Genomic DNA, 13,967 nt, shown 5'->3' on the forward strand with positions numbered 1-13,967 from the left:
TTCACCACCCACTCTGCAAGGATTTCCCGGAGTGTCAGTGAGGGGTTCTGTATAATGTAATCAGGGATGTAGTTCCAAATAATGGGGAGTATTCCTGACAGGAATCTTCACAGATGTGTACATGTTACATAGTATACCTTAAACACAGCTTGCATATATAGGTAGTTCTCCACAGAATAATAAACACGTGGAACACACAACCGCTGAAATGTGCGTTAATCACCCTTGCACTACCAGTGCCTTCTCTGAGAGGTAAGATATCACTGCCAGGATTAGAACACGCAACCATGTACACATTCATTACAATAACATACCACTGTTATTCAACAGATGGTAGGAAAAGCAGCTATTCATTGTAGGATAAACTATTGTAATTTCATAGCCAATGGTTGCCATCAAGTGTACCAGCCAGCCAGTATTACCTACGTGTTTTTTAATCAGTTTTTTTCTTTTTTGCTTTTTATTCTTTTTTTTTTTGCTTTTTGTGTTTTTTTTTTTTTTTCGCTATTTAATTATACCACTAAGCTACCTGAGATGTACCAATGGCAGTTGTGTATACTGACAGGATAAAACACAAAAGGTAGGAATGTGTTGAAATAGGACAAACTGGCATGTACCCAATGAAAGGTGTATGTTTTATATATATATATATATATATATATATATGTATATAAAATATATTTTATATATATATATATATATATATATATATATATATACACATCATCATATATATATATATAGAGAGAGAGAGAGAGAGAGATATGGCGATATATGGGGATATACATATATATGTAGATATATAGATAGGTTAACAACATCTACATAAACATGGAGGTACATATAAATGGGATACCTACCATATACCGACTGCTTTACATACTGACGCTCATAATCCCGAGGCTTAAGGTCCGAAAGAGCACAGTACCGAAACACCAGATGCACAAGGTGTAATCTCACGATATTAATGTACAGTTAATCAGTGCTTCTGGTGTTGCGGTTTGGCTAGGTTACTATGTGTACGTGTGTTTCTTAGGGCTGTAGTGTATGTAAGTGTGTGTTCTGTGTGTGGTGTGTGTTCTTGGAGGACTGTAATGTGTGGTTGTGGGTTAGCTTTGTGCGTCTGTTTGCGTGACCTAGGATGTAGAATATTAAAGTAGGGGGTGGTGTGGGGAGCGCAGACACCTACTTGGGGGGTGTAGGGGGGCTTGGCCACCTGCTCCTATGCAGTGTAGGATGGTTTGTTTGGATGTGTTGGGTAGCAGTGTGTCTGTGTGTGCATGTGTGTGTTCCATGTTCGTGTTACCTTCGTGAGTTACTGTCGATGTCGGTAATGTGGGGTATGGGAGTCTGGTCCCGGTACTTTGTGCGTCGGAACACTGTGGTTTCAGGATTCCATAGGTCTCCCATATACAGCGGTTGAAGTGTTCATATATGTGTATAACATAGACCATAGCAATCACACATTCCGCCACTACCAACCTTTATGAATAAAGGATATGGAGAGTATATGCCTATACACTATTACAAATATGTGCTATGGACATGAGCCAATGATAGTGTTACTACCTGTCCCACTTTGCGAGGGACACTCCCTCTTTGGGTGGTTGTGTCCTGACCAAATATATTAAATGTGGCAAATGTCCTGGGATTGTAGAACATAATTATGTCCCATATGTACTGTAATAGTTGCATACAATAGCTATTTCTGTATCTAAAATACCTACATGTTACAGGAAACAGGATAAGCAACTAAACTTCTACAAGAATAAGCTTATAATTCAGCAAGAAAGGAAGTTCTATCCCTTGTACTGACCGTGGGTTTGTGTCGGCCTGTAAAATCAGATGTGTGTCCCGAAAAGGTCCCACTATGGCCATATGAAAAGGTGGCAACCCTAGCCAAAGAGGGTCAGTCACCAACACAACTACGATGACTGCAAATACCTATGACAGAAATACACAGCTATCATGTAGCAACATGTTATTACATTCAGATGTATTATCGATGGGATTCAAGTACTAACATCACCTGCATGCTATACAGGAACCACATAACAGTGCCTTAATGAATCAGCCTGCAATTACCATTGTATTAGTCCACAAAAGGATAGGTGTTCAAATAGGGAAGGAGCTCTCATGCACATAGCGATTATGTATAAAGGCAGTTCCTACACACCTGCATCTGCTAAGCACACCTACCAACATCACCCCCACACACAAACATATTACAATACAAACTGTAATAACATCACAAATCATTCACACACTGTACGACATCTGCAGAAGCCTTAACATACCTTGTCAGAGGCACACTAAAATGGCCATATGTGAAATAGCTGCTGTTATACAATGGAACAGCTGCTGATGTAATAGGGTTTGTTTGCACTAATCCCATTTCAGAGGGTTGTGCGTACACTGGGATGTGTCAGCAATTAGTGAGTAACAGCACAGTATGCTACACTTGTACACCAAATCAAGGATGTCTGGTGAGCACACTGTACACCACATAACAGTTCATGCATAGCCATACAGCCTTGAGCTGGCCAAACATCCTTGCCAGACTTAAACATCTGCAGAAGTATCAGGTACAAACAAACCCTGCATAAGTAGCACTGTTCTGAAATATAACAGCTGTACTCACATGTAGAACTAAATTGTCTAGCCATTACACACAGTCCACGGGAGTCATGAAGCTAATATATCTCTGTATGTCTCCATATAGCTGAAATATATCGCAATAACACATCTAGGCCATCTCCCTTGAAAGTAAGGCAAACGGACAATGCCTAAAAGGAGTACTCACTTATACACCACTGTTGCCATGGTATCGGCTAATGGAGTAGCTGCACAGCTGATGTGCATCCAATTAAATACTTTGGAACAGCAATTGGTGGACAGGATACCACGTTACTGATATGTAACTAGAAAAGGATGTGTTATCACACATTCAAACCATCCATATATACCAGCAGAACGTTACAAAGAACATTGAAACACAAACTGAAAAGGATTGAATCAACAGTTAACGACACCTCGGGTTACTAATAAGGTATGTAGAGCAGTCAGTATGTCTGTGTATGTAGTACTTTTCTGTAGTATTTAAAGTGCACGCAATCCATATAGTGGAAACAGTTATCTTGTAGTGATGTATTGTTGAGCATAGTAACGCTTGTAGTATTTGTGTGTACTGCTGTAGGTCACAAGGCAAACACCGCATACACCACAAGGGATGCTATATAAGGGCTTTGAACAGAAATACTTCTCACCAGCCAATATCAGTTGCAGGGCTGGTCCAACAAGTATGTGCTACAACAGGGGATAGTATATGTTGATATATTGTAACTGTAGCCATATGTATGGGTGTATTACAAAGAATAACATGTGGAAGGTTGAGCCACTGTGCAAGTATGATTTGCATTGTGGGATATTGTGCCAATAACTGTGTAATGTACAGTATTGTAGGCAGATATGTATCACAAGCTACATAGCATTACTGCAATGTTAGGCAAACATTAGTTATGTCAATTGGCATTTACAATACACAATAACAGGATACATATGTCTTTTAGTGAGCCGACAGTTTATCAGCATGATAGCAAAGTAAAATGGAAGAACTATTTAGCTATCCATGCACATAAGACATGTAATATGTGCAAAGGTAGGTACTAGGCTGTCTTACCAAGAGTATCTGTAAGCCTAGCTAGCATGTGTTGGCTTTCGCCACCCCCATAGGTTGGTTCCCTGTGCCTCTGAATGGCAGAGCCAATAGTTCTCTGTGCCTCTGTCCAGCAGACCACTGCAGTGATCCACGGGGTACATGTCTGTCTCCCATCCACACGTCAAGGTTTCCCTTGAAGAGTTCTCATGAGGGGCCCTGCCTGATGTACATTGGAATCATGTTCCAAAGCATAGGGAGTGTCCGGGTCAGGAATCTATCCATCCAGCATGTCCTACTCATCGTTGTGCTTAGGTGTATATCCCTAGAGCATGTGGCTCTCAGGGGCTTCTGTTTAGGTGGAGCATATCCAGCAATACAGGGTTGGACATGGGCCTTGTATGTCAAGCAGAGATCACCTGTGAGTATGCGGTATGCAACTGAGCACAACTGGAGTTTCATAGGTTGGGCTGCATAGGTCATCTGTTTGAGGTCAGTAATCCTCTTGGTGTGGTACTGGTGTGGTCTTCCAAGCTGTTGCAGTTGTCTTGTAAGGTATATCCCAAATGGGGTGTTGTATCCTTTAACGGGTCTAATATGACATGTGTAGAGTCACAATGGCCCCTCTAATCTGGATGTGAACCCATTAGAGATTAGGGAGGCCATGTAGAAGGATATTCTAACCACCTTGTCATTATGGGTATCGAAGGAGAGATTGCTATCTACTGGGGTTCCTGGATCCCATATTACCTTTTCTGTATGTAGGGGACTAGCACCTATGTGGTAGTCCACTGATAATTAGTTATATCCAAAGGGGATGACTATGCACTTTTAGGCATTCAGCTTGACGCCATGATATTAACACCAGGTATCCATCTCAGTGTGACCCTTCCAGAGGGTGTCTGTAACAGCTGGGGAAACAATTATGTCCCCTAGTTTGCAGTCGTCTGCAAACCTTTTCAGCCAAAGCCCTCCTGTACATGTCTGTACATCAGAGAAGTATATACCGAATATGAGGGGTCCTAGGACTGAGCCCTGGGGGACACCAGTTGTAACTGGTATACAGTCGGACCTAGGGTATGCAACTCCCATTGTGTGGGTTCTGTCCATGAGCCACTTTGCAAACCATCACATGGCATAGGGGTTAATGTTCAGGCGGATGGGTATGTTGATAATACCAGAAGGAAGAATGGTGTTGAAAGACTATGAGAGATCTAGGTAGGCTGTGTGGACCTCCTTACCCTCATCTAATGCCTTGGTAACTGTCTCTAAGAAGTCCACCAGGTTTAGGAGGCATGGTCCAGCCTTAACAATGCCAAACAGGGAGGGGTCAAAGGTTTGGAGGTACCCAATGTCTCTGAGACAGTGATCCATGATGTGCACCATAGCCTTGCAGACCAGGCTAGTCAGGCCTATAGGGAAACAGATCCCATGGTCCACTGTGGCGCCACCTTTGTGGAGTGGGATAACTGTTGCTGTGTGCCATTCAGGGGGCACTATGCCTGATGTAAGGCTATTATTGAACATGGTGCGTAGGTGGGGAGACATTACGATCTAAAGTTCGTGTAAAATGCAGCCTGGGATGTTGTCCGGTCCCATGGATGCTGTGATATTGCCTTTAGAGTGTGCAGCTTTGAGAGGGATCTGCCAGGATGTTGCCAATATCAATTGTTTCTGTAATGTTCATGCCTTTGTGCTGTAACTCAGAGGAGATCTGGTTGTTGACATTGAGATAAGTGACATAGCTATAGAATGCTTTGTGGTTGTTGTTGGCATTAGTTGCCATATAGTTTTCGTAGCTAGCTTTGGAGGATCTTATAAGGGATCTCACCTTCTTAATGAGGCTGGCCAGGGATCTCCTACACACATGGTATTGTACTCTCATTTGCAACAGTGTCTTCCTCCTGTAGTACAATATGTTTATGGCAGGGGACCACCAGATTGGTTTAGTTAATTAGGAGTATAGCGTCCTGGTTCTGTTTGGGATAGCACAAGCCATGCACCCCTGTACGTGTTTATAGAGTGAATTTCTGTAGGATTCAGCAGTTGTAACAGTACTGTCCATCTGCATGGGTGTCATGACATTCACCACTTCTGTCTTAAGAAGTATGTAGTTGGCCTTGTAGACATATTATACTGTGGTTCCCTTAATGGGGGGTAGGTACGGGATGTGGATATCAACAGTGTTCAGCACATGGTCTGATCGGACCAACGAGGAGTTGGCTTCACATGGGGAGCACCAGTCACTCATGTTGGTAATGACTAGGTCTAGGATATTGTTGCCCCTGGTGGGTGTCTGGATATGTTGAGTCAGGGCATTGGTGTTTATGAATTCCAGAAACCGTTGAGCTAATGTGTTGGTACACAAGTAGTTTTCCCAGTTAATGGTGGGGTAGATTCAGTGAGACTTATGTGATGAGTGTGGTGTTGTGCAAATGTGGACTTTCTTCACATGACAGTCAGGGTCAGGCTTGGTTGGAGAGACCTTTACCTCCAGTTTGGCTAGATGAGTGCATCTCTCACAGGTTGTAGTGTTGGGTGGTAGGTGGACAGGCTTATCTGTGTACATGAGGCAATGTGTACATTGCCTCAAGATGTCCAGATTCATCAGATAGACAGGTGAGAACACTGGCAGTTGACTCTTGGACATGCCTGAATATAGAACTACATTCACCTAGATAAGTGAGGAAAGTGAGTACAAGAGCTACATTACTCTACGCAAGTGAGAAATGTATGTACAAAACCTGTTCACCCTTACCTGCAGGTAATGAGGAAGATTGAGTGCTGTAGTAATTATTAGCTTATGTAGTGTTTACAAGTCCTGAACAAGTGCTTAGCGTGAATAAGCAATCCAGATAGGGTCTTGGATAATATAAACACATGCCCCCCCCCCAACAGGTACACAAGCATATATCCATGTACACCACAGGGCCCCTGTACCCACAACTATGCAGGTACAAGCTGCACTCAGTCTGCATGGGACCTGCCCACATCACAGGTTGTATCATACACATATGGCAAAACAAGATGCTCTCCATGTACACATCATGTAAAACATAACTCCATGTCAGGTTGTATACACACTGAATGGTGCACACCAACAGGTATCACAACCCACAAAGGGGGAGACACCACTGATAATGGGAAATACTTTACTACTACCCTGCTAAGTCTGGTCTGGAAGGCCATGAACCTTGATCACTTAAGTGATGTCAGCAGTACAGATGTAGATGACAGTATGGTTGATGTCACACTGCATATCATAACCTTTCCAAGTCATAGGACATCATCACCCATACTCTGTACCACCTACACTCGGTATACTAGATGTACATTCTTATGTCACAGGAGTGTTTTGCAACAGGACTGCTGGCAGAACCAACACTACAGAAGGTGTCTGAATAATACGTGATCATCACACCAGTGGCAGCTACAGTATGTCAGAGCTAATGAATTTTATTCCCCCTCATTGTAGTCCGTACCTCACAGACAAACAGAAGGCATCTGCCTATTGAAGTATGTGAGTGACTATGACCTACGAGCAATAGCTGACTCGCATTGTCACCCCATGTTAATAACCCTGTACCCATGAACTACCACCTAGGCAGCGGTCAACATAATGGACACTTGCGTGTGAGGGATGTAGCTGGGCAGTTGTCTTTCCTGTAATAGCTACATCACCACACCTGTCAGGTAGTCATATGTGGCAACCCTAATAATGATAGGGTGCCATTCATAAATATAGAGATCATTGTCCAGCCATATAGAACACTCAAGTGACCCATACCAGATCACATATTTCCTTCAAGGGGTATTGGCCATGTGCAGATGGCCTACATCAGCCTTCCCATTCCCCATCTCCACTATGTAGCATGATGCATACCCTGAATAAATCCATGTCCAATCCAGTGATGGTGGACATGCTACACGTACTCATCCTGATCTTGAACACATACTTCATGGACATCCACCTACCACATGCTGGACAGATGCTTGTCCCATACACTTGACATAGTCCTGCCATACTATGCATTCCTGTCTGTCAAAGCTGCACATCGCTCCCCTCTCAGACATGGTGTGATGACCGCATGGTAATGCATGGCATATGTATCATTAACCCTGTGGATCAGTAATGTGACACTGTTCCACCTGGCCCCACAGACCCACCTGTCAGCTACTGCTAGGTAACCTTTCATCCTAGATTCATACATGGCCCATGGCATATAGTCCACTAGTTGACTTTGACTGTACATGCTATAGTTGATATCCATCCCTGCAAATACAATCTGGCTAGCAAGTGTCCTATGTGTATCACATGTGCAACACAGGTGATACATGGCAGGATGTTAAATCGCTGTACAGTGCCATGTAGATGTATATGACAGAACACATACATGTAAAACCTTATGTGAGCATGTCTGCAGGGTCACAGGTCATGTCCGTTAACTCATTACATCCGAGTGATGCCTCCAGGTGCATCTGCAGTTACCTCCTACTGCTCCTCTAGGCATCAAATATTACTTGTTCGTACTTGCATTAATAATTCCAAAACCATGCTTCATACAAGGTATCAGAATATTTTATCTTGAAGCATACATGATGACAAACACAATTGTATTGATATTTGACTTCTGTCAATGAGTATTTGTTAGAATTGTAAGGTGATAACTTCATTTTTAAAGAGTTGTACTGGAGGGAATGAGTTAAGGCAGTGTAAGTCCTTATATGTGACATATACACTGCATCAAGGTCAACTGCATTAATGTGGAAACATCCAGCCATGTGCTGACAGGTAGGAGCACCAGTACAGGCAAACAGACATGCCCACATCAAGACAGCAACCACATGGAGTATGAGCAATGTAATCAGGTGACACACACAGATATATATGGTGATAATATGCACTCAACATTGAGTGTCACATGTGTGTGACACAAACACATCAGTGTCATATAGGTTTGCAAATACAACTATTTAAACTGAATTAATGCGATATACACGTATGTTCAGCTGTAGCTCTGTATGTCTCTGTGAGTTACTGTGACCTGTCTCCATCATTATGTCTTCCAGGTGTGCTGTGTGCAAGGCTTCCCCCTTATACACGCTTGGAGGATGAGGCCCTCATCCCATACCTACTCGACAATCACAATATCATGTTCAGCCATGTGCCACAAGATGCACAGCAGTGGGATGCCCTGTGGATGGAACTTTGCAGGAGGGTTAATGATGTAGGTGGCCACAACTGCACATACCAGCAGGTGCACAGACACTGTACAGACCTCATTAGATGGGTGAAACAGTGTGCAAATGCAATCACCAGGGAACAAGGTGCAACAGGTGGTGGACCACCAACCCAGCCCCCACTCACATGTACCGAGGAGCTACTGGCCAACCTAGGGACACCTGCAGAACCACATCCACAAGCCTTAGCTGATATTGTGGAGGTGGGTGTCTCTCAACCACTGAGCCTGGAGTTGCCTGGTAAGTCAGTACTGCACCTATAACAACTATATTCCATATAGTTGCATGTGTCACTGTACAATATGTAATGTAACATCATATGCAAGGCATGTATACACACATGCCGCATACTATAGCATGCTACTTATTTACATTGCACCCTGTAGCCTTTATACAGGGGTGGATTATGCTCATACTGCTGTGTTACTCCTATTTAGGGACCTCTGGCATTCCGCTCCAACAGCAGTCTGTTGCAGGTGAGAGTGTTATTATTTATCAGGAACCATAATGCACAAATCTATCTGCCATGTGGCCATTCACAACATGTACACATAATGTATGCTCCTGTCATAATATACAGGTCGGACTTGCAACACTTGCAAACTATGTGAATCATCTCACTGACATGAATCCTCACAAACATTATGGCCAGATGTGTTGACAGCTGCGCATAGAATGGTGAAGGTGTTGTTCACTTTAAGGACGTACAACAGGTCTGATATACACATGTGGTGAATACAAACAGTATTACACAGTGGGCTGGAGTATGGCCAGCACACAGGTTTCACCGGTGTGGATCATGAATGTCACACAATGTAATGTGCTATCTTGACATGTCCATGACATCTATTGGCCTGGCTGCTATACTGTCTACCTAACCTGAAAACATATCCCACATACCAACCTTTATCTACATAACCCTGTTGTCAGTGGAGCATATATGTCATATGGGACAACACAGACATGTGAAATAGATGCCCATCACAATAATTTGGACAACACATGTACACACATGGCCATGGAGGATGGCCAGAGACATGCAGCAACACACATGTGCTTGTGTGTACACCCTGTCATACAATGGCTACACATGGTTCAACCATGGCCTTTGTATAATGTAGATGTGGAACATTAGACATCCTACAGGTCTGTGCACATCTCCTGCAGGCATAACATCAATCCACCACATAAGATGTTTTGAACATCTTGAGGGTGTTGCAACATGACAGCAGTCACTTGTACAGTATCCACATCAGGCCACAGATACAGTACATTTCCATTACTGGTGTTGGACATAAATGCCATACTAGCTCATGTGTGTGTGTGTGGTACACAGATGTCATGTGGGACATGGTGTACCAACGTGTTCGCCATGTCTGGCCATAGTTGCCAGGTTGCAGCAATATGATGCAGATGTGCAGGGGTGTCATCCGTATACCCATCAGTGACCTGTGTCACAACTTCCACATCATGGTTTAGTGTGTATACACCTCAGTGACGTGGGTCACATTCCACAGTATATCTGTATTGTATCTGAACAAAGTTATGGCTATGAACCCTGTCTGTAACTCACACTGTATAGCACTAGATATGCCTCATGATTCCCTGCAATGGCCATGCACATCAGCTAAATTTGCAGTATATCTGTAGGGCAGACAGACAACACTGAATTGGTACACCATTGCCCCACTGTACATTTGACAGGACACCATTCTGTTAAACATGTATGCATGTCATTGCACACGTCAGCAGATCACATGTCATACTACATGTGATTATCAAGGTCATATGCCACACATCAGGCAGGTGTACTGTTAACCTGTGCTGGTCCACATGGTGTAACACAGGGATGTATGCTAACCACTACTATGATTGTGTAATTTGCATGCCATCTGCTATGACACATGCATGCTGTTGTGTACAACCTAGGGATGTATGATAACTACCACTATTATTGTCTGCACTGCATGCTGTCTGCCGTATCACATGCATGTTGCATGCCTTCTGTCATATCACATGTGTGTGTGTGTGTGTGTGTGTGTGTGTGTGTGTGTGTGTGTGTGTGTGTGTGTGTGTGTGTGTGTCTATTGCACAGATTGTAATGTACAGTTCTTGTCTGCCCTCACAGGTGATGTAGATGCATTGCCCCCCTGCGGTACATCTGATGTTAGTGTCCCCACAGACTCTAGCAGTGTTGATGAATGTATGATTGGGACACAGGCAGAGTTGTCAGGGGCTGAAACTGTGCCATTGATTGCCATTCCATCTATATCCACCTCATCCCCACACACAAATCCCATACCTGCACATACCCCATCACCAGTGGCCATAGAAGAAGGACAGTTGGCACATGGTAGCTTGGAACAGGAAGGTGTGGGGGCTATGGAAGGTGTGCCTGCACACCATGGTGTCAGCCAAACTACTGGTGGTGCCCCATACAGGCACATGGCCAGTGCTGCTCATAGGAGGACCTCTGGCCAACATGCTCCGGCATGACAGAGGACAGCAGCTGGTGTCGCCAGATGCATGTTTCAGGCTGTAATAGAGGCACAGGCACATGCTGAATGGTGCAACAGAGAAGATCAGTGGCTACAGAGGGCTGCTGTCCATTCTTTAAACAACAGCATCCAGACAATGGTAAATGCTCAACAGCAGATTGCTGATGCTTTGGATAGATGGTTGGGTGACATGGTTGGAGTCCCTGACCGTGGCATGACAATCCACGAGCATGAGCTGTTTGTGTTGGAACATCTGGTAGGAGTGAGGCATTGGGCACGTGGACATAGGCCTGCTACATCACCTGTGTCAGGTCTATGTACGAGCTACCTCACATGCCCACTCCCACTCCCATAGTGGCGGTAGCAGCAGCAGTGTATCTGGTACTGTGCTGTCCACACCATGACACAGCAGGCCACATGCACATGGCCTGGGATGGTCCCAACAGGGACACGGTTCCAGTGGACAAGTGACATCAGACAGTACCCAATCTGCACCTCTGTCTGGTAGTGCCCATGCAACCCCTGGCAGGCACAGGTCTGTGGCCGGACACCGTGAACTGTAAAACCTCGCCTGTACAGTCTGCAGCTGTCAATAATACCCCTGTGTAGGCCAGACACATGGGAGAACTGTGTGCATACATACACGCACACACTGGACACATATGTAGAGCACTGCAACACACACATGCATAACATCCACACATGCCCAATTAGATCAAAGCCCCAATCCCACACACATGATGTCATCCAATGGTGCAGCCTAGGCCTCTGACAAACATTAACACCCTGTGCCGATGATGATGTCTGTGCCGCATCCCTGACATCCACACCATCCGTGCAGGGACATGCTCATATGGTCTGATGCACAGAGTGAACAGACTAAGATGATACATGTAGCTTACAAATGTTGAAGACTGCTGACAGGCAGCAGATGTACCATGTAGTACAGGTGTACAATACTGTTAACAGTATGTGTCTTTTGTAACAACAGTGCAGCCTAGGCCCCTGGCAAACATTAACACCCTGTGCATATGATGATGCCTGTGCCGCATCCCTGACATCCACACCATCAGTGGAGGAACATGCTCATATGGTCTGATGCACAGGGTGAACAGACTAGGATAATATGTGTAGTTTACTAATGTTGAGGACTGTTGACAGGCAGCAGATATACCATGTAGTACAGGTGTACAATACTGTTAACAGTATATGTCTTGTGTAACAACAGTAAATGCATGTTGGTCATGATGTTCTGCTGTCCTTCTTCAGGTCTAATTGCACGTGCCTGTGGATGTCAGTGTTTGCAGTTAAGTGTCCCATATGTCAATGTGGACTATTCACAGGTATGTATGAATATACCAGCATGCACCATGTAGCTGCCACATACCAGTGAGAATATCCCACGTTACAAACACGTCTACCATTCCCAGAGCATGATAGCTGTATATTAAGCTACTGTGGCCACAGATGTGACATCCATAAAGGGTGACATCACAGGTACAGTTACATGGAGTGGTGAGGTAAGAGAGTGGTCTAGCTGATTACAAGGGTAGAAGCCAGTGGGAAGTGTGATGCCTCAATGGGAATCAGTAATACATGTTCCCATCACAGGATGCCAACACACAACTGCACCCACATACTCAGGTATTGACACACATGTATTCAGTGACACTGTAACACACACACATGGCTTCACCGACACAGTAACACACACTTGCACACAGTTGCTACTGGTGGGATGAGGACTCCTGCCTATGTGCAAATCATCATTACAGTACTGTGCACCTACATGACGTGCCACAGAGAATACACATGTACAGGTAGTCAATACGGCCTAAGATCGGGGACATTAACACAGATAGTAGAATGCATCACCTGGATGGTGGGAGGGGTCTTATCAGTTCAGTATGGTAACATACAACCTCACCCCAGGGACCACTAAGCCCTACATACACACACTGTGGCATTCAGTAATTAATACACCTATGTCATGCACATACAGATACCTCATATATGTGTGATACATGCCCCTGCCTATGTCCTGCTTTCTACATTGCAGTCTGTACAGATGTGTACACTAGTGTACAGGAGAGTGAGTAACAATTGAGACGTATTCCCCACAATACGTGACATATATGGACACACACGCAACCACACATGCCAGTACTGTGAATCTCAGACCTGCCTAGCTCATGTTATGTATGCCAGACGTACAGCAGTATTGCATGTGTTACAAACTGTACTGATGCTTCCTGTGCCAACAGTGCTGATATATGCACTAGAGATGTCATATCTATTAACAGGTGTCAAGTGATTTACCTTCGCTGTCACCCTGACCGCTGTCTAGTTGTGTGTTATGTCCTTCAATTAATGAATCCATTGCTTACCGGTTATACAGGGTATTGTAGGACCACTTGTGACACACCTGTCAGCTGTCCACACCAAACATCCATCTGCAAAGATGCCCCACCACTTAGTTATTTCAACACATCTGTCCATGCCTGTGGTACATATTTCTGTACATTCAGCATATCACCATATACAGTTGACAATGTTGAGGCTACATTGCAGCT

This window comes from Protopterus annectens, chromosome 12.part0 (genome assembly GCF_019279795.1).
Source record: "Protopterus annectens isolate FY-2018-M chromosome 12.part0, PAN1.0, whole genome shotgun sequence".
NCBI lineage: Eukaryota > Metazoa > Chordata > Ceratodontiformes > Protopteridae > Protopterus > Protopterus annectens.